This window comes from Cryptomeria japonica, chromosome 6, assembly GCF_030272615.1.
Source record: "Cryptomeria japonica chromosome 6, Sugi_1.0, whole genome shotgun sequence".
Taxonomy (NCBI): Eukaryota; Viridiplantae; Streptophyta; class Pinopsida; order Cupressales; family Cupressaceae; genus Cryptomeria; species Cryptomeria japonica.
Genome location: NC_081410.1, coordinates 565,630,265 through 565,653,792, shown reverse-complemented (window position 1 = coordinate 565,653,792; position 23,528 = coordinate 565,630,265).

The window sequence follows — 23,528 nt, the reverse complement described above, 5'->3', positions numbered from 1 at the left end:
TATAACCTTCTTTAATTGAATATTGCCCTGATTTAGAAGCTGCCCAAATTAACACATCTTCTCTGTTAGACATGAGAATTGTCCTATTCAATAAGATAGTTGCCAAGGAAGAAGATTGCTAGGTGGATATTGGGAGAAGAGTTGGGCCTTTCCAAATTATTTTACCTGAAAATATTTCTACAGCTGACACATAGTCACTCAATTTTGTACCCTAATGAGCTATAGCTATATCCATAATATCTTCCATATTATCCATTTGAGCAATTGGAGGATGCCCACACCATGAGTTTGTCCAGAAGTTAGCACTGAGATTATTATTGACTTCCCATGAAACATACTTAGATATTAGATTTCTTGAATCCATCATAAAATTCCAAATAGCTGACCCCTTTGGAGGATCCAAAATTGTCAATACCCTAGATGGTTGATCCTTCTCCAAATATTTAGCTTGCATAATCTAGCACCATTTGGAAGCAGATTTGTGTACATTTTCCAAATCAGTTTCCCTCCAAAAGCCTTGTTGTGATGCTTTAGATTATGAAGACCTACTCCACCTTGGGATTTTTTACATGACATATTTTCCATAGAGGCTAAGGGGATTTTCCTTTCATTTGTCATATTACTATTCCATAGAAAATCTCTAACAAATTTCTATAATTGTTGAATGAAAGATGAGGGAGCTTTGAGAACAAACATGTAATAGTTCGGTATTGTTGTTAACACTGACTTAATAAGAAGAATTATACCTGATAATGAAAGCCACCTTACTTTCCAAGCTGAAATTCGAGCCTTGATTCTACCAATAACAGCAGACCAATAAGAAGATTTATATGTTCCCATAAAAAAGGGAATGCCAAGGTAAGAAGATGGCAATTGATCCATTGGGAAGCCCAAAGTCTTGGATATTCTTAGTGACAAGATTTGAGGTGTGTTGAAGATGAAAATCTTAGACTTAGCAACATTAATTTTCTGGCCCGAAGAAGAAGAATAGATTTCCAATGTTTGCTTAATGTGCCTGGATTCTTTTAGAAAAGACTTACCAAATAACAATGTATCATCAACAAAAAGAGAGTGAGTTACTGCTATTGAAGTACCTAGAAGACTAGCACCAAGCCAAAGCCATTTTGAAGACTGAAAATTGACTCAAAATTATTGGAATATGTAAAATACCATCTTTTATGAATTTAGTAATGGTCCTCAATGTAAATATAAAATAATTTATACCAAAATTAAATTATATTTGTCATCTTTTAATTATAGTTAGGTGAAGGTTACGATTAGATTTCGGTTAGGATTAAGGGTGGATTAAAATTAAGGTTTACAGTCTAGAATAAAGCTTAGGTTAAGGTTTAATGTTAGTATTAGGGTTAAATTAGGGTTAGAGTTAGTGTGCAATTCAAGTACATGATTACGTTCATTTAGGATTGAAGTTGGTATTCCTAAGATTTAAATTAAGGTTAAATATAGTGTTTGGGTTATGATTCAATTAAAATTAGGGTAGGGCTAGTATTATGGTTAGAGTTAATCTATGTTTTTTCAGGGTTAGGATACAATTAACATTATGGTTCTATTACAATTCTAAATATGATCATAGTCCCAACCCTGATCCTAAACCTATCTCCAACCCTCAAACTTAATTTGAATGGTAAATCTAATACTAAACTGAGTCAAATTGTAATCATAACCATGAACTTAATCCTAGACAAACCTTAACTCTAACCCTAATTTCAAATTCAACCCTAACCTTCTTCATCTCTACTTTTATCTACCCTAAAGTAACCATACTATTGGCATGCTACCTCTCTCTATATCTCTCTCTCCCTCTCCCCATTTTTTTTCATCACTACTTTTATCTACTCTAAACTAATGGTAGGAACATGATGCTTTGTGTCTCTTGTTTTAATAAGTTAATTTAGATGGTAGTTGGAAGTTAATGTTAACGTATTTATAAGATTAGACCTTTTCAAGAGTATACTTATCAAATAAATATATAGGGTAAGATGTTATTTGGGAGTTAATTATTATTATCTTGGTTTTGAGAATATTAAATTTAAGCTATTATTATTCTTACAAAATTGTTGGAGAACTACTCAATATTTTTTTAGGATAGTAATAGCGACTATATTGTAGACACATAGATTTATCCCAGTACAACATTAATTAAATGATTAGATTATTTAGTAAATCAAGTTTACCCTATGTATCTCATACTTAATCAACCAATTTTATTATTTAATTATCATATTTCCACCTTACATGATTAAAATAATAAATAAGTTTAATAAAAATACTATTTAATTAAAGTATTTTACCTCCATCATTTTCAAGAACCAATGAACCACCAATTGCATTTCTCTCTTAAATTTTTATGGTTGCAACAAATACTATTTTTGGAAATGCAATCTTCACCTTTTATTCAAACAAACTTAAGCATGGCCCTTCATATCTTCTAATCTTATTGATGAATAATGATGAACAATAAATATCCAACAAATACTGTGAGGGGGGGGGGGGGGGTGAATCAGTATAGACAAAAACTTCTCCAACAACTTAAACTGCAAAGACTGCACTAACTGGTAAACAATATCACCGATCTAAATCAAGGCACTACTAGTAAAACACAGTATGACCATTGGATCAGCTTGCATTACCGCTTAATAGAAAACACTAAAACATCACATGAAAAAGCATCACACATAACACACTGATTTTTCAAGTGGAAACCCAACTAGGAAAAACCACGGTGGGGATGAATACCCACAAGTTATTTTTGAACTCTTCTGAAGTCCGCTCTGTTAGGAGCCTAGTTTGGTTAAAGAATTTACAATAGGTTCTGCTAGGAACCGATCTTACTAGGGATCACCCGGCTAAGGGATGGCTAAATACTGAGTTAGAGATTAAAACCCTCTTAAAGGTTACCTTGTAAGAGGATTTAAAGAAGTCAATGATTTTGAGTCACCCTGTTAAAGGATTTACAAAAATCCTAATAAAGCTACCTAGTAAAGGGATTTTCCATCTGCTGAAATGGTTAGAAGTCATCAAGTAATACACTGATCTTATAACAACACTTAATGCCAAGGAAGATCCACTTCAGTTCTTTTATTTTTGCAATCACACTCTGCAAATCTCTTCTTACTCCTTTGGTCTGGCAAGAATCACCTCACATACATTCATTTTCCAACAACTTCAAATGAAAATCATCATCGACCTTATAGACAACAATTAGGTCGGTGGCCAAAACCTAAAACCCTAAGCATCTAGGTTAACAATACAGTCGATCCAATCTTGGCTGTTTAAACACATTACATAGAGAAAAACAATCTTGACCAAATCTTAAGACGTTCTCCATCATTCGTTCTTCATCGCTTCTGGAAGCTGATAACCCATCATGCACTCTCCACTGTTTACTAAGATTTTGCACATTCTCGAGGTAGATGGAATCAATCTTCTTCATGCAAGATCCTCAAGGAGATTCTTCACGCGCACAATGCTGACATGGCAACGTGATCTAATCTTCATTTCAATGCTAACTCATCACAGGATGTCGTCGGTCGAATCACACAGACTTGGAATGCATCAACCCGAAACCATGAAGCTGAGACTACCAATCGGTAGTCATATCAAATGAAACCCCGATACAAACTTTGCATATACCGGTTCACACTCCAACATATCGGTTCACTTTATACCGTCATACCGGTTCACTTACCAGTTTGCTTACTTCAATATATTGGTTCATACTTAAGCATATTGACATCAATGACAACATACAATCCCATCATGTCATCAAACTCTGCACATATGCCAACAATCTCCCCCTTTGGCATTTATGGCAATACACAAAGATATCTCTACATCATCTTTCATATAATATGTCTTCAATACTGCAAATATCTTCTCTGCTTCACATCTTCTCCCCCTTTGACAACAATGCCAAAGTGGAGGCACAAACATCCATGATCTACTATGCTGCTCCCCCATAGGAGTAGCATCCTTCAACACATCAATCCTAAAAAAAATTTGACAATGCAATACCTGACTGATGTGGAGCACATACCTTTAGTTCACCTCTTGAAGGGGAAACACCCCTAATTCACCTCTTATATAAGTAAATGTAGCCTTCGGTAGAGGCTTGGTGAATATATCTACTAACTGCTCTTTACTGGAAACATGTTCCAATACAACCTCTTTGTTCCGAACTTTCTCCCTCAAGAAATGATATTTGAGCTTGAAGTGCTTGGTTCTAGCATGCAATACTAGATTCTTGGAAATATTAATTGCACTTGAGTTATCACAAAATATACTCATCGGTTCAGATACAAGGACTTTGAAACCACTTAATACACGCTTCATCCAAATTGTCTGAGTGTAGTTCATAAATGCTGCTACATATTCTACTTCTGTTGTAGACTGAGAGATACAACTCTGCTTCTTGCTCATCAATGAGACTAGTCTACCATCGAGAAAGAATGCACCACCAGTTGTGCTCTTCCGGTCGTCCACATTACCAACCCAATCGGTATCAGTAAACACTTTGAGATTGAAATCATTACTGTATGGATACCCTAATCCATAATCTATAGTTCCCTTCAGATATCTAATAATTTGCTTGACTGCTACCAAGTGGGATTCTCTTGGACTTTTTTGGAAATGTGCAACAATTCCCACTGCATGTGCAATGTCTGGTCTATTGTGTACTACATAGTGCAACTTACCAATCATTGAATGGTATTCTTTCTCATTCACCAACGTTGAGTCATCTTGTTTTGACAATTTACAACCGGTCATCATCGATGTACCAACCAGTTTGTTGTCTTCCATGCCAAAGGTCTTCAACACCTCTTTGACATACTTGGACTAAGTGATAAAGATACCATCTTTCATTTGTTGAATTTGTTGTCCAATGAAGAACTTAATCTCCCCAATTAGTGACATCTCGAATTCCTTCTTCATTTCATCTACAAACGCATGGTTCATCTTGTCATCTCCACCAAAAATTATGTCATCAACAAACACTTCATAGATCAGAATCTGATCTTCTTCTGTCTTCATATAGATATTGCTATCTTCACTTGTTCTTTCAAATCCAATCTTCACAAGATGGGAGTGTAAACATTCATACCATTCTCTAGGTGCTCGCTTCAACCCATACAAGGCTTTATGTAGCCTACACACCATATCACTGTCTTCTGATAGGGTAAACCCATCTGGTTGCTCAATATACACTTCCTCTTCAAGTATTCCATTCAAGAATGCAGATTTCACATTCATCTGATACACTTTGAATCCCTTGAAGGTTGCATATGCAAGTAGCATTCAAACTCCTTCCAATCTAGCTACTGGAGCAAAAGTTTCTCCATAGTCTTCTCCTTCTTCTTGAGCATATCCCTTACATACCAATCTTGTTTTGTTTCTTACCACTGTGCCATCTTCATTTAGCTTGTTTCTAAAAACCCATTTGGTGCCAATAACATTTTTTTGCTCAGGTCTGGGTACCAAAGATCATGTACCATTCTTTTCTATCTGGTCAAGTTCCTCTTCCATAGCCTTAATCCAGTCTTCATCTTTGTGTGCCTCTTTATATGTTTTGGGCTCAAATTCAGAAATCATGCAAGAATTCTCTTTGACCTTTCTTCTTGTAAGTATTCCTGCATCCTTATCCCCTATGATTTGCTTTGGATCATGATGCAACTTTACATACCTAGAAATGATCTTAACTGATTCCTCTTGTTTTTCCTTTTCATCCTCATCTTCATTAGCATCTACAGATGTAGGAGCACTATTACTTGTAATTGGTTGTTTTGCAACCGGTTCCCAAAAGGTTACATCTGATTCATCTACCACTCACTCGCTGTTGGTTTCCTCAGGTTTCTAAGAGGTTTCATCAACTCTAACATTGATACTTTCAAAAATTCTCTTAGTCTGAATATTAAAACACTTGAGAGCTTTGCTCTTGGTGGAATACCCTAGGAATATTCCCTCATCACATTTTGCATCAAACTTGCTCTGATGTTCACTTCTCTTGATATAACACTTGCTACCAAACACTCTAAAGTAGCTTACTACTAGAGTCTTACCAATCCAATACTCATAAAAAGTTTTATCCTTACCTTTCTTGATGAGTACCTGATTCATAGTGTAGACTACAGTGCTCACTGCTTCTCTCCAAAAAGTGTGAGCAACCTTCCCTTGAATCAGCATCGTTCTGGCAGCTTCAACTGTAGTCTGGTTGTTTCTTTCTACTAGGCCATTCTGCCGTGGAGTCCGGGGGGCAGACAATTGCCTCTTTATGTTGTTCTCTTCATATTACTTATTGAATTCACCAGAAGTGAACTCACCTCCTTGGTCAGTTCTAAGGCATTTAATCCTCTTACCGCTTTCCTTTTCAACTAGTGCTCTGAAGGCTTTACATTTTCCAAAAGCTTCAGACTTGTCTTTCAAGAATGTGACCTACATAATTCTTGAGAAATCATTAGTAAGAATCATAAAGTACCTATCTCCCTGAACACTCCTGGTTTTCATAGGACCACACAAATCAGTATGCACAAGATCAATTAAATTATCTGTTGTGAAAGATTTACCTTTGAAGGTTGAGGAAGACATTTTCCCCAGTTGACATTCTCTGCACAAAGGATTCTTCGGTTTGTTTAGCACAAACAATCATCTAACTTCCTTGATATTACTGGCCTTCACAATATTATCAAAATTTACATGGTAGAGTCTCCTATGCCATATCCAACTGTCATCAAACTTAGCCATTAGACATTGCCTAATATTTGTATTTAACTGAAATAAGTCACCTTTGGTTTGCATACCAGTAGCCATCAGTTCACCACTCTTTCCTTTTATTTTGTACACTCCATCTTTGAATTCCAGAGTGAGTCCTTTATCATTTAGCTATGCAATACTCAAAATGTTATGCATGAGACCTTCTACCCAATACACATTATCAACACTACTTTTTCCATTTAGAGAGATGGACCCTTTACCTTTTACCATACATGGTGCATCATTACCAAATCGGACTACACCTCCATCATACTCTTCCAAAGACAGAAACTTCTTCGGATCACCAGTCATGTGGTGAGAACATCAACTATCAATAATCCACTCATTTGAATTATCAAAGCGGGAGACAAGAGCCTTCTTGTCTGACACATCTTCCTTAACGGCTACAAACACTATGTCTTCACTTTCTTCATCTTCTTATTCATCATCAGTGACACCTTCATCAACTGCAACAAAATAGTTTCTCCTATTTCCTCCTTTGAACTTTTTAAACTTCTCTAGTTTGTCCTTATTATCATTGTTGTGACAGTTGACAACAATGTGTCCTATCCTATTGCAAGAAAAACATTTCAAAGGGAGCTTACCTCTGTATTTTCCAATTCCCTTAGGAAGTCTCTTAGCAAGAAGAGCTTCAAATTCCATCAAGATCTCCTCATCATCCATATCCTTTCTTTGTCTAGGTTGACAACTGGTACTAGCTTCTTTTCCCTTTTTAGATAGTGTAGCAGATGCCCTACAGGCTGATTCAGTCTTCTAAACATTGCCATCATAACTGTTTAGCTCATATGCGGTCAACTTGGCAATGATTGAATCAAGGGATACCTTTGTCTTGTCAATAGATCTCAACTCTCGAATAGCGGCAATCTTTATTGCATAGACCGGTAATAAGGATCTCAAAACTTTTCTAACAATGGTGGAATCATCCATTGTACCTCTTGCACTCTTGATGTCTCCAACAACAATTTTAATCCTTATACCATATTGTTGAATGGTATCTCCTTCAACCATCCGCATGTCTTCAAATTTTCCTCTGAGGTTTTCTTCCTTAGCTTGCTTCACATGCTCATCACTACCATAGATATACTCCAGAGTATCCCATACATCTTTGGGATTGCCTTTATCCCGAATATCTATAAACTCAATATCAGATAGACTACTGATAAGAGCTTCCATGACTTGCCCATTCTCCTGAATTTCTCTTCTTTGATCATCGGTGACAGTACCAGTAGGGACAACATAAGTATTCTCAACATAGTTCCAGTGTTGAGCACCCATGATTTTAATGTATTTCTTCATTCCGTCCTTCCATATCTTAAAGTTATCTCTGTTGAACTTAGGACCTTCCCTCTTCAACATTAGAATAGGATCTTTTCCTCAAGCAGTTAAGCTTATAACAAAGAGGACCTAGAGGATACTCTGATACCAATTGATGAATAATGATGAATAGTAAATATCCAACAAATACTGAGAGGGGGAGGGGGGTGAATCAGTATAGACAAAAGCTTCTCCAACAACTTAAACTGCAAAGACTACACTAACTGGTAAACAATATCACCGAATTAAATCAAGGCACTACCGGTAAAACACAGTATGACTGCAAGAGATATAAACTGGTAACATCTAGATCATCTCAAAACCTAACATCTCATCTCAACTTCACCCATATGCTTAAGCAAGTAAAACATCATAAATACAATGACCATTGGATCAACTTGCATTACCGCTTAATAGAAAACACTAAAACATCACATGAAAAAGAATCACACATAACACACTGATTTTTCATGTGGAAACCCAACTGGGAAAAACCATGGTGGGATGAATACCCACAAGTTATTTTTGAACTCTTCTGAAGTCCGCTCTGTTAGGAGCCTAGTTTGGTTAAAGAATTTACAATAGGTTCTGCTAGGAACCGATCCTACTAGGGATCACCCGGCTAAGGGATGGCTAAATACTGAGTTAGAGATTAAAACCCTCTTAAAGGTTACCTTGTAAGAGGATTTAAAGAAGTCAATGATTTTGAGTCACCCTGTTAAAGGATTCATCTACCCTTTAGCTACAAGTTTTCATTTTGATAATCTAATCTTATGCTAATTATATGTTGTCAAAATAGGCACCTTTCGAGAAAATACAATCTTAACCTCTCATTCAAACAAACTTAAGCATGGCCCTTTATATCTTCTAATCTTATTTCCACCATTCACCTACCCTTTAGATATAATTTTTCATTTTGATAATCCAATCTTATGCCAATTATATGTTTTCAAAATAGGCACCTTTCAAGCAAAGAGTACATACATGTCACTATCACATTCCTATCATTGCAGCAAACCTATTTCACAATGGAGGAATTATGTGGTAACATTGTTTTTGTTTTTTATTTTAACTCTATTTGTATGTTGTATTTGAGGTTTGGGATAGTTTAAAATAAGAAGCTTTCATTTACATTTGTTTTCTAGTTTGTTCTCTAAATTATTATTTTCATTCTAACTTTATAGTGTTTTGTGTTTGTAGTGGCTTTTGCTAATTTGGTTTTGCAAGTTCGTGTTTCTTTTGAATAGTTTTGGTTGTTAATTTTTTACTACAAGCATTTGGGTTAATCCACTCTATATTAAAATTAAATTTGTAAGTGTTTGTGTTTATTTACTTGACATTTTAAAATAAAAATGGATTAATGACATTGAGTGTTTGTGAATCTACAATTAATGTTTTTGATGGATTATAAATAAAATATTTTTTTAGTTTTGATGGATTAAAAATAAAATAATATTTAGTTTTAAAATGTTTAAACAAATTTAAAAAATTTAACTTTGTATTCATTACACAAGTTATTTTAATTAAATGAATGGTTCATGGTAGTTAAAATAATAATATACTTCATGTGTGTCTTTTCTTTTTTTTTCGGTAGACTCAAACCAAAAAGTCGTAAGAGAACTTTTTATTTTTATTATTGGAGAAGATTTGAACTTGGTACCATTTAGATGCTTACAAAATAGACTTTGGCATTAAACTGAGTGCCCTTTGATCTTAAGAGTAAACTTTGGTCTCTTAATCTCAAGAATAGAGAATAAATTTTTTTGTAAATTCCACATAGTCTAAGGTTGAAAAGGATATTGGTATGGCACATAATCCTACTTTATCACATCATCATAACTTAATTATGCAATTGCACCAGACACTTTCTCTTTAACTTCAATAGACGTTTCAAGCATTCAATAGGTGCATGGAAAAACTTTGTTTCTAATTAAACTCATTTTATGCTCAACCCAATCACATGCCGCTCTCCCGTAGCCACCTTCCCCCATGTAATTAGGGGTAGCTAGTTTTCTGAGTGGCCCAGTCTTTATCAGCAAGCGGGAGCTAGTAGTCCGTCCTGGCAACTTTCACTTCCAACCCGATTCACCACCTACGTGCCCTTTACGCCTAGTCATTCCGAATAATGTACTTGCTCCCCGCGGTAAGTATTTGTATTGAATATTATTTAGGGAACAACTTTTTTACCATTGGATCTAGTTTGAATATATAGTTATTGAATAGTTTAAAAGTGTGAGTTTAGCTCCCAATCCTAGTCCCATGGTCCTTCATAGGTAGGGGGCTTAAATCTAGCACCCAAACATTGATAAAAGCGAGCACTCATTAACGAGTCATTTGGGTGATTTGGAGACAACTTGCATGGGCTAAGCACTTTCTCATTTTTGCATTTTTCTCGAATAGCAAGTATGAAACATAACTTTTTTGTTTCTTTTTAAATTTTTATATTTTATAGGCTTTAGAAAGTTGGCTTGGAATTCTAAATTGTGAATCAAGTAATTTTATGATATTGCTATTAGGATTCAATGGTGTAGTTTTTTAGTCAAATTCATTGACCCATGTTTCATGAATAGTGGTTCACAAGAACCCAACTCTCATGAGAATGAATGGTCCACTTAGCACTCATTGCATTTAGGTGATGCTCATAGAGGTGAAGCATTGGGCTTTCCCGGAAGGTCACCCATCCTAGTACTACCCCAACTCAAGTGTGCTTAACCATAGAGTTTCCTCCAAGGTTAAACTCACTTATCAAGTAATTTTTCTTACTATGGAAAGTATCTCCTACTTATCAAGTAATTTTTCTAAATTTCACATCAAAAATTAGGTCTTCATTTGGAACCCATCCTTTGTATTCAAACTTTGAACATACATAGCTTTTGTATACAAAGCTTTTAAAATAAAAATAAATAAAATAAAAAATTAACAAAAAATCATAAATAATTTGTTGTCGATGTTTTTTCTTCTTCTTTGGATTGATTTATTTTCTAGTTTGCGGCTAACCTTTTAAATGCAGTGTTTTCATGTGTCAAAGACTTGGACTTGCCTTCTTGAAATACTATCTTTGTGGTTTTATAAGATGATTTGTAGAATACAATGATTATAGACCTTTTTTCTAATTTTGTATCCTTGTCTTATTTGCTAATTTTCTCACATGAGAAATTAAGATTGAAAGGATTAAAATTCACCATCACATTTAGATTTGGATTAATTAATTTACTACCATATTCTGATCTTGGAGTAATATTTTATGTATGCTCTCCTCTTGCATTTTTGAGGGATCTTGTGGATAAAAAACAAGTATCATTTGGTCAGGCTTACCTTAGATTTCATCGGCAAGGGGATGATCCCAACTCCACCATTTTGACAAAGTATAAATGACAGAGGTTGAATTGAAAGACACTTCTCTTAGAAAATAAAATTTATCATTTTATCTAAGCACTCTAGAACTTTATACACTGATATTATGATGGAGGAGAGTGGATTACTTTCTTGTACCAAACCTTAGATCTTTTACATATCACATGAAGTTTTGAAGAAGTATAAATTTAGAGTTAAGCATGTAGCAAATCCTCCGGTTCAAGCAGTTGCATGTATAGTTGATAATTATAGAGCTTTTATCAAGAAATAAAGGATAAGCACACAATTGCTAAATATGGCAAATATTTTTTTATAAATCCTTAAATCTTGTATTTTTAACTGCGGCTCCTACTCGAGTTCCAACTTTGAGAGAAATTATGCATGATTACAAAAACATGGCTCACTTAGTAGGGTTTTCGTAGTGCTCATGCAGTCCCCATTTCGTAGTTGTTAAGTGGAGTGTCAAGGCAGAAACTTGCAAGTTAACTGCAACTCCTAGCTTCAGTTCTTAATTTAGGGTAGGGTTATTTCCTAGATAGTATGGTAAATAACTTCTATAAATTGAGAAGTTGGATTCATTTGTAAGGGTCCCAAATTGATGATTTGTGGCCTACTTAGATATTTTTACAATATTTTTCTGATTGTTAAGAAGTTTGAGCTATTTTTGTGATACATTCATGGAGATTAATATGAGAAGCATCTTGTAGATTGCCTGATCTACGTTTATATTCTACCAAATTATTTTGTGTAATCTGGTAACGTCTATTATTTGAAATTAGCAATGTGGTTTAATCTTTTTGTCTATCACTTTATGAATCATATTGCGCACGTTAGTGATGTATGAGAATTATTGTGATAGGCCATATTGTTGATGATTTTATTTCCATAAATTCGTGAAATTGATGATTTTGCTAGTTTTCTGGAGGTCCGTTGTTGAATGCTAACTTGGATAATATTTGATAATTGCTTGGATTGTAGGGAACTAATTGAGTAGTTCATTAAGTTGTCATTATATTGGTCCTTATTGTTATTTTCTTGTTTCCCTTTACGCTTTGCATTTTATTTCCCAAAGAATCTTAAACCATAAAAATACAAAAAGAAAGGAAATGCAGTTATCCATAACCAATGAGATTTAGTTCTAACCAACAGGCCCCTTTACAGGTATAACCACATCAACCATTGGGCTGCCCATCACCGTCAAGACCCGACTATAGAGACCTTGGAGTAGTGAGTTTTTCTAAACTCGTTACTTTTAAGGAGATGTGGTGAGTGTTCACACTGGCTACTTGACTGTTGGCGAGGGTGTCAAAAATAGTCGTCAACAAAAACTGGCACTAGAAGGAGGGCCAAGACTAATCCCCTCATTTGTTAACCTCATATGATACTCCCAGGAGATGGATTGATGCCCTTTACCCAACCTAACCTCAACAATGAGCAAGATGACATTCTTACCCAACTATACGACTTTGCTTGGGGTCCAGTACAAGAAATTATAACGATTGGCTACAAGCACGACAAGTCTTGGACAATGAGAGACAAAAGGCTATATGTATAGAAGCAGAGGCACAAAGACAAATGAATCCTTAGGTGAACCCACAAGAAAATCCACAACCACCTCCTCAACCAGAAAATTGAGGTACTAAGCTGGATCGTATATCATCCTTCTCTCCCGAGAGATTCCACTGAGTCCTTAGGAGTGGTTCTTCACCATCTAAATTAGTAGAATTAGGACCTGCCACTAGGAGGAAGAAGAACAAAGCTAAGAAACAACCCTCAACGGCCTCACCAGTATAGTCATCCATACTCAACGTATGAGATCAACTGATTCCTAGTCCCCAACCTATCGCTGCACCTTTTGTGACTCAACGTCCATCGTCACGATCTTCAATGGCCTACTTCAACCAAGACACCACACCACTAGGAACCATACTAGGGGGGTATACATGACCTACCTAGAAACCCGGATAAATTTTGCAGCAAATTTTACTATTTAGAGGGACGAACGACCGATTAACATATTGAAGCATTCAAAGATGCGGTTGTTCGTAATCATACTGAACACCAAGATGTAGTATGTAGACTCTTCCCATATTCACTTGGGGAGAATGAATACAATTGGTACTTAACCTTACCTGCAAACTCCATCACAGGTCGGGACCTCTTGGAGAAGGCCTTCATTGATCAATTCCAAGTGTACGTAGACCCCGAGACACTATACCACCAATTCGCTTCTCTTAAGAAATCGCCAAATGAGCCATTAACAACTTTTAATACTATCTTTAAAAGGGCATTCAAGAGGCTACAAGCCCCTTACCAGGTAGTGCCTAATGTAGCCATCGACTCATATCTAAGAGCTATTGACCCTTGGACTACTATGTTTATTACGAAGAGTGTTCCTCAAGATCAAAGGGACACCTTGGCGAAAGTCTTCACATTAGCAATTAGCATGAATCAGGAGCTGAATCGAACCCCGAGAGGGATCATATATAATTTACCTATAGGGGTGAATCAAGGAAACTACAATCAACTCCTAGGTGTACCCTCGTCTCTACCTATAGGTACCCCAATGATGAACCCCGTGCCAATCTATGCACCCCAACCTCAAGCGAATCAGCAATTTGCTGCTCAATCGTCGAATTGACAAAATGGTATCAATACCGTCCCCACTCAAACACAATATGCTAGTCAAGCGCAAGTCAGAAACCAACAATTTGACAATATTAATTCAGCGAACCAACCTCCAACTACGACACCTGAGAATCAAGGATCCCATATATCCACTGAAGTAGAAGCCTTAAAGAAAATGATCTCACAGGTTACCTCAGACTTGAGCTAGCTAAAGATGAATCCTATAGGAGGGTATAATCAATCCCAACCATATAATAATCAATGGAACTACAATAACCAGAACAAAAATCAAAGGTACAACAACAAACCTTATAATAGACAGTGGAATAAGGGTCCAAATAACAGTGGGGTGAACCATGATCACCGAGATGCACAAGATAACCCAAACCACACACAAAGTGTTAACCTTGCCGATATGAATTTGCTAACAAATTGGTGCAGGTTGCATGACACAGCTACACATTCTGAGGTTAATTGTGCTCAGTTTGACAAAATCATAAGAATTGCTCAAGCTGACTCTCATCCCAAAGATTGTTCTAATGATGAACCTGATAAAGTTAATATTGCCATGTTGGTCGATACTTTCCTGTGTAGATAATTTCAGGATGAAGCTGAAGGTGAACCACGTGTCTATGATGCTCAGGCCTTTCAGACCAGGAATAATTACAATCTTAGGAGTCAAGGCAAAGCTCCATTAACAGAGCCACCTCCCCCAATGGGTGGGTTTGTACCTCCTGACGCTAATGCAAGCAACAATCCTCATCCTCCTCAGGCTTTCCAAGGAACACGCCCTAGACAAGGTCAAGGGCAAGATTATGTTCTGAAAGGATCATTTGACATTACTAAGGAGATGGAAAGGACCGCCACCACTATGTCCTTAATGGAAGTATTGAGATATTGCATTGAACATAAGAGGGCTCTCCTTAGAAAGTTGGAATTATTAGAATCATAGAGCAATGAGGTTAAGATGGAAGAATTTAATGAAGTCAACACCAATGTCAGTAGTGATGCAATAGAAAATCCACCATTTTTACTGAGTTTGAAGATGTGGGAAGAATTTACATAACTGTTTGGTAGATTCAAGAGCTTCAGGAAACGTAATGCCCTACTCTATATGTCAGCAACTCAGACTTCAACCAGTACATGCAAATAGTAAAGTGGTGCAACTAGACAAAACAAAGGTTAATGTCATCAGAGAATTGAAAGATGTATACATCCAGTTAGGTGTTGATCCACGAATATCTTGTTATATTGACATTCAAGTGGTGGATATTCCAGAAGTATATGGGATGCTCCTTAGTAGGGATTGGTCTAAGACGTTGGGAGGATATTTCTCAACTTGTTTTACATACTTATGGCTTCCATGGAAGGGGGTAAGCAACCAGATCCGAATTGATAGTGATCCTAAATTGAAGAAATTAGTCACATATTATGGTACTCTCAATGAAGTGGTGTTTGCTGAAGTAAGTCTAGGAGTTTACAGGGTCAATGAGATTCTTACTTTCTCCGCACCAACTCCTTTCCAATTATTTCGAGTAGACAAGACCGCATATAGAAGACGGGTCAAAGAGTTTGCTACAACAGTACAACAAGGAATGTGTTTATTGGGAGACACTATGAAGATACAAGAGTTGTTGCTTTTGAAATGGTGTCAGATACATCATGAGGAGCACTCAGAAGTTTCATGTATCCCATGTCAGAATGAGATTACAAAGTTGATGATTCTGGTTCCATATGAAGAAGATGATCATACCATCAATATGGAGGAAGTCCAAGGTCTAACTTGTGAAGGATTAGAGCCCCAAACAATTGACCCTATAGACAAGACTATCTTACCTAAACAATACAGTCAAGAGATTCTTGCAGTCAAGATTGTTAAAAATGAAGAGGAAGATATTCCTCTTGAGCCAAAGAAAGAAGAAACACAATCTAAACTTCAACCTCAATCGAAACAGGTTGTTCCTAACACTACTGAAGTGTTTATGCAACCAGAAATTAAAGAACCTCAATTATCACAAGGTCTCGAGTTTGAGAAGCAACAATCCCCTCCGGACGCTAACCTGATCATTGACCCAAAGGTGAAAAATGTGAAGAGACTAAAAGATGAAATATGGTTTTTAAAGTTTGATGGGTCAAGATCCAAGCAAGGCAGTGGAGCAGGCGTAGAGTTAACCAACCCAAAAGGGAAAACCCTTTTAGCTTCTTACCGACTCCAATTCCCTTGTACTAATAACATGACGGAGTACAAGGCCTTAGTTAGAGGATTGCTTTTTGCTCATAAGAAGGGGGCAAAGTGTTTGAAAGTGCAAGGAGATTCTGAGTTAGTGGTTAAACAAGTGCGAAGCCAATATGCATGCCACAATAAAAGGTTAGCAACATATCGGAATAGAGTGTGGGATCTGATTGAGGATTTTGATGCTTTCGATATTCAACTGGTATCTAGGAAAGAAAATGGAATACCTGATGCGTTGGTCGTAGCTACCAATACATTAGAACCAGTAAGCCAATCCCCTTTAAAGAAGTTCTTGGTGGAATTAATCTCTTTACCTATTGTACCTGATAATATCAAACACTTCCAAGTCTTTCGGGATGATGCCCACATTCTAGCCTTTCTTGCCAATTCAGGGGCTTTTGAAGATCAAATTATTTATGAGGAAGACCAATCAGATGATCTTAATATCGAAGGTAATGTTGATATTTTGGATTTACCAACTAGCGTTATTCCTAAAGGGATGGTCACCTTAGAGAGACTTTTTGATTCATACCCTAGAGTAAAGGAGAGACTAATGACAGATTCAGATGCTGGGAAGTATGAGCTCCATAATATTGGTCCAGAAGGACAAGAGAGGATTGTCTATATTGGGAAGATTTACACTCAAAATGAAAGAGAAAAACTGATATAGACCTTGAAAGAGTTCATCGATGTAATAGCATGGGGGTATGAAGATTTAAAGACATTTGATACAACGATTATCACCCATGTGATTCCCCTAAAACCTAACATAAAGTCGTTCCGACAAAAACAAGGTCCGGTCAATGCAGTAATAGAACCCTTGATTTTCAAGGAAGTACAAAAGTTACTTTTCGCTAAGATTATTTTTCTGGTACGACATTCTACTTCAGTTGCTAATTTGGTACCAGTGTGGAAAAAGAATGGAGAAATACGACTTTGCGTGGACTTTCACAATCTCAACAAAGCCTCCGAGAAAGATAATTACCCGCTCCCTTCTTTGGATGAAGTATTAAAAATAGTAAATGGTTCACAGATGATGTCATTTTTAGATGGTTATTCAGGATATAACCAGGTATTGGTGAACTATGAGGATCATATGAAGACAATGTTTATGACAAAGTGGGGAACATATGCGTACAAAAGAATGCCATTCGGGTTGATTAATGCTGGGGCAACCTTCCAACGAGCGATGGATACAACTTTCAAGGAACTGATTGGAAAATGCATTATTATCTATATGGACAATTTGACGATATTTTCCAAGGTCAGAGAAGACCACCCAGACCACCTCCAAAAGGTATTGGAGAGATGTTGAAGATATGGGAAGGTTATGGTTAGGTCTTTACCAAATAGCTGAAATTTTAGGCGAGAACACTTTTAGGTTAAGCTCTTTGACTGGAGAACTGATACCATTGCACGTGAATGGTCAGTTCCTTAAGAATTACTTCGACTAAATCCTCAATAAAGCTTGACTTGTTGTGTATAGTAGTTAGTTGTTTTCCTTTTTTTTAATTTTTGCTTCATTTTTTTTTGTTTTTTTTTGTTTTTGCTGCATGCTTGTTTTCCCTTGTGTTTTTGCTTGTTTGTTCATTTTGTTTGTTGAGTCAGGATATACATATTTTGTTCTCAAATATTCTAAAAGGAAGCTATCCTTTGCATAACATCTTGCCAAATTCTGAGAGACTTTGACTCTCTGCTATTTACGACTTCATTGTCATTTGGTTAAGTTCGAAACTTTTGTCTATACTCATTCAAAGTGGTATATAATCATTTAAATATGATTTGAGTTTTGACTTTCAATTGGAAAAGGCTAGCTTGATAAACTCAGCACTAACATCACATTAAGGTACATCATAAAAGTTTTGTAAGATATCAGATAAACTGGTTTTCAAGTGAAATCTCCAAAGTCAAGGTATTTCATGTTATCCACCATGGCTCCCAACCCAGTTATCGAACTTCAATGTTTGAAAGTTTCTTAAAAGGTTATTGAAGAAAGAAGTCATTCTCTATATCTTATAATTTTTTCAAAGAGAGAGAGAGAGAGAGAGAGAGAGAGAGAGAGAGAGAGAGAGAGAGAGAGAGAGAGAGAGAGAAAAGAAATGATCCTCTTAAGCAACTCAAATGGGCGTTTCAAGTAACCTCCACTGGGGCTATGGATGCCTGGCTGGCAATGGAGCATTGTTTGATGAGAACCAGAGGTATCTCTATCGGGGATATAGATGCCCGACTAGCAGCAGAGCTATGCCTAGGATGACCTTGCACGAAACACAGTTAATGACTTCATCTATGTAGCTTGCACCTAGTTTCCTCTGATTATTTCCATTATTGAAATGATGGAGTAACACATCATACGCACACACTTAAGAGTTGATCATGTCTATTTCTCATCTTGTTTGTTTGTTCATTGCTTCACTCATCTTTTACTCTTATACACCCTTTTGAATGATAATAGCCTTAGGTGTTGGGTTAATCAGATATTCTGAAGTTCTAAATTTCCTATAGTCATTTTTCCCAAATAGTCACCATTTGTTATGCCTAGCATATCAATTTCCCCGTTAATCTCCTTGAGTTGAAATTTGGGTCCCCTTTGTTTTCTCTTTCTTTTCCTTTTGGTTTTTGACCTCAGAACTCTGGAGTCCCGAGGTCCCTTTGCTTTCCTTTCGGTTTTGACCTCGGAACTCTGGAGTCCCGGAGTCCCGAGGTCCCTTTGCTTTCCTTTCGGTTTTGACCATGGAACTCTGGAGTCTCGGAGTCCCTAGGTAGGGGCCTCCTTTTTCTTGCTTTGGAACCCCAGACCCCCAAAGTTTCGGGGTAGGGTGTTCCTTTTTGTCGAGCTCGGAACCTTGGGACCCCGAAGTCCCGAGGTCGTGTTTAAGGCCTCCGTACGGACGAACTTGGGGGGAGCTATAAATAGAGATGATGGAATTTTAAAGTTCATTTGTGCATCCACAGCTCTTCCTCCCTAACTCCAAGTCGTGAACCTCCGGACCTCCGAGTTTTCCTTGGTATTTTTGGGCATTTTGATTCACCAGGTTGGTGATTTTTCTTGCTCATGTTGGTGGTTTCTAGATTAGATTTTTCTTTCCTCATTTTTTTTTGTGATTGTTGGTTTTTGTTTGTTTTTATTTGCTGCCTTTGTTTTTGCGTGCCCTAGTTTGACCTAACCCCGGAACCCCAGACCCCCAAAGTTCTGGGTAGTTCTTAACTCCGGAACCTCGGAGTTCTGGGTAGCTCTCAACCCGGAACCCTGAACTTCTGGGTGTCTTCTACTTAGGCATAAGCCCGAAATCCTAGACCCTCGGAGTTCCAGGATTCCTTTTGCACCCAACATAACCCAGAACCCCAGAGTTCAGGGCCTTTTCACTTATGCCTATCCCAGGACCCTGAAGTCCCGAGGTAAATCAACTTTTATGCTTGTTATAAAAAATTGAGGATTTGTGTTTTGCTTACAGGTTCGAGTGGTTAGATGGACTCATCCTCCAACAAAAGAGGCAAAGAAATTGATAGACTCCCAACCACCATGAAATACCATTATCAAGGACAGGTCTATGTTTCAAAGCTAGAGGATCAAATCAGATGGGTCACGGATACTAAATTTGGCCATATAAAAATTGAAGATATCAAGGTTCAATTGGACAAACCTAGTCTGGAGGCCCTCCACCGGAGAATCAAGAGGTCTGACCTAGTTGAAGCTACTATCTTCCCATAGTCAGTACATGCACCATAGTTCATAATGACCATTGCCCCATTTTATAACCCAGAAACTAGAAAGTGCACAGATGCACAAGGAAAGACAACCATAGACTTGTCTCCAGATATGCTTGGGTTCGTCTTCAAAATCCCAACCAGGGAGGAGGTATTTATGTTAACCAAAGAAGAGGCCTTAAAGGCATGGAATGACGAAATATTAGCTAGTAAGAGGCACATGAATACAAACTAGTTAGAAGAAGAAAGAAAGACAAGACTCAAGGCGACAAAGATGTGAAGGGCAGATTTCAAAGAGCCTCAAAGAGACTTAATTATTATGCTCATCAAGGCCTTTGGCAAGCCAGATTGCAAGCATTTTCATCCCTGGATGTTCTAATTCATGAGCACTGTTTAAATAGGAAAATAATACTTTGATTGGCCACAAATCCTCTCTGACAATATCTATAAGCAGATGAAAGAAGTTCAGCATACTCAAAAGTTCTTTTTCACGTCATATGTCATCTGGGTAGCCGCTAGAGCTGGAAAGTTTCCAGGGTTACAAGTAGAAGGTCAATTGGGAGAGGAGGAAGGATAGAAGAAGATATGAGAGTATTATGCTTATCTCACTCTAGCCAATGCAAAGACTCATTTTAAAAGAGTTAATGATGCCTTCGTCTTCCCAATAATAATCAAATTGACAGGAGATGCAGGATATTGGATTAGCCTGGAGGCCATGGCTATCATCCGAGAGTGGGCATGTTGGTTTATCCAAAACCCACACTCTACTTATATCAGGGTTAGTGGATTCACATGAAACCCAATGCTACTGCCTCGATACTTCAATGATAGGATAATTTTGCTAGAGTATGTGAGGCAACTTGTGGGCCTCCAATCACTTTTGTCATCAAAACACAAAGCAGGTATTGATTTCTCAGTATCTATTGGATAATTTGCATGTTCCAAAATACAAGTAGCGAAGTTAGCAGAACAAGAGTTTCAAGATTTGAACTTGAAAGAGTATGATTATGCTAGGGAGTTCTATGATCCCTAAGGGAAACTTAAACAAGCTATGCCTAAGGCATATGAGGGGCACAGGCCCAGCTTGGAGGAATTTTGGGCCAACCTTCAAGATAGTTTCAAGGTTAGGGAGAATAACTATAATAGGTTATTTGTGCCATAGGTAAGAGATTTCAGATTCGATACTAACCTCCCTAAATACCTTAGGGATGATGGCGACTTACTTGATCCAGCTTATAGGGAATCAAGGATAGATAAAATGCCCCTCACTCCAATAAAATGGTCTGCAAGTGAAGACACAAATATGGAGAAGGTATCCCATGTGGTCATCAACAAGACCAAACAATGGTTACGCCAGAGGGTAAGTCCCAGTGTCTCAAAGGTGAAGCAGAAAGAATCCACTTCAGGGGTACCTCAGTCAAGGGGCCATAAGGAGTATGCTCGAAAGACAAGGTCAGCCTCAAGGCAAAATACGTCCACTGATCTAAGTGAAGAAGACAAACCTCAAGAAAGCACTGACGACTTACTGAAGAAACTCCAAGAAAAGATGAGGGAGTCTAAATTATTAAAGAAGGCTGCAGACCTAGGAGTGATCGATGGATTGGGAGTGGTACCACTTGCCAAAGTTCTCCCACCGAGGATGACTAGAGGGAACATTGAAGGAGAGGGTACCCAAGAACAAGAAGAAAATATAGAAATTACTAAGGAGATACCCGCTCAGCCACCTTCAACAAATGCCACAAATGCTCTAGGCACTAGTGCCCCCGCATCACCACTAGTCAATATATCCGCAGGGCAGCCTAAAGTGCAAGGCTTTAGACCTACCACTGAAGGAATAAAAGTTAGAAACATCAAGTCTGATTCAAATCAGGAGGAAGAGGATCTTGAGCAACAACGTCCGCTGGAAGGCAAACAAGAAGGGGATGAGGTAGGAGACCTTCTAAACGAAAGACTAGTGTTAACCCCTCAATATCAAGAGGACCTTCTTAAGGATATAGCAGTCGGGCAAGGGGAAACAGAGGTAGGTGATGAGAAATGACATTTAATGAGGAGGTCAGTGGCAAACTAGGAGAGTTACATAAGCAACAAGCTCTCCAAACCAATTTAGCTTGTCAAGTTATACCACCTCCAGACCTCGGGCAAACAGAAGAAGAGGTAAGAGGCAAATCAGAGGAGCAGGCAGAGGTTCATGTTATAACTGTGGATATAGTGTCACATCAAGGTGACAAGGATGAAGATATATCGCAATGGCTGGAATTTACCTTTGGGAAGAAAAAGAGAAAAGAAGAGCTCCCTAAGGTCACTCTGCAACAAGTAATCACTGAGGAGCCACCAAAGGATAAGAAGTTGAAAATTGTTCATCACCTATCAAAAACTAGTTCTGGTGAAGTGATTGCAGATGTGGTAGTTCCATCTCAGGCTGAGGGACAAGCTTCTCCCAAATACCAAATATCACAGATAAATTTGGGCAAACAAACCAAGTGGGGGGAGTCAGATACTTTGGAGTTAGCCACGAGCGTCATCAGAGGACATGTAGAGAAGGAGCATACTTCCAACATGGAACTCAAAGCACAACTAGGACAATATAAGCAACTGCTAATTGAAATGAGCAAACCCCTGGACTCGTGCATAACTGATGACTTGCCTTCTACCTCATCGCTCCCAGAAGAAGAAGTAAAAGCATTAATGGAGGTAAGGTGGGTGGCAGCTACAACCAATTCATGGGCCCAACTAAATATAGCCAAAATAAGATTATTTTTGCAAGATACTATGGGGATGTATAGTAAGGCGGTACAGGTGGGTGGAGCTTTGGCTTCCCCTTCCACACAATGGGAACGAAAGTCGAACATTTTCACCAAACAATTCCAGGTTTTAAAGAAGATATTGTGGTTGGGGGAAGAGATGGTGATAAAGGAGGACCTCTTAGGGGGTGACAACTATAAAAACTTATAGTCTTATGTATACATCTTGGAGCTGAAGATTGAAATATTTTAGCAATATATCAAGGATATGACTGAGATTCGAGACCCTCTCCTTAGAGAAATTTTGTCATACAATAATTTTCTAAAGAATATGCTAGGACCTTTTGGCCTCAGATTAGCTGATATAGGAATAATGGACCGGCAGCAGGTTTTGAATCACTGGGATGCATATGAGGCACAACAGCTAGGACCCGCAGCCCATTTTGATGTCACCCTTATGGATAGGTACATGTATCTGATTACTCAGTGTCAAGAGGTGGCACACACAGTGAAAGAGTTAGAGAAGGGGAGAACGCATGCAGATGAAGTTTTGAAGAGGTATAAATTTAGAGTTAAGCACGTAGCAGATCCTTCGGTTCAAGCAGTTGCATGTATAGTTGATAATTATAGAGCTTTTATCAAGAAATAAAGGATAAGCACACAATTGCTAAAGATGGCAAAGCTTTTTTTATAAATCTTTAAATCTTGTATTTTTAACTGTGGCTCCTACTTGAGTTTCAATTTTGAGATAAATTCTGCATGAT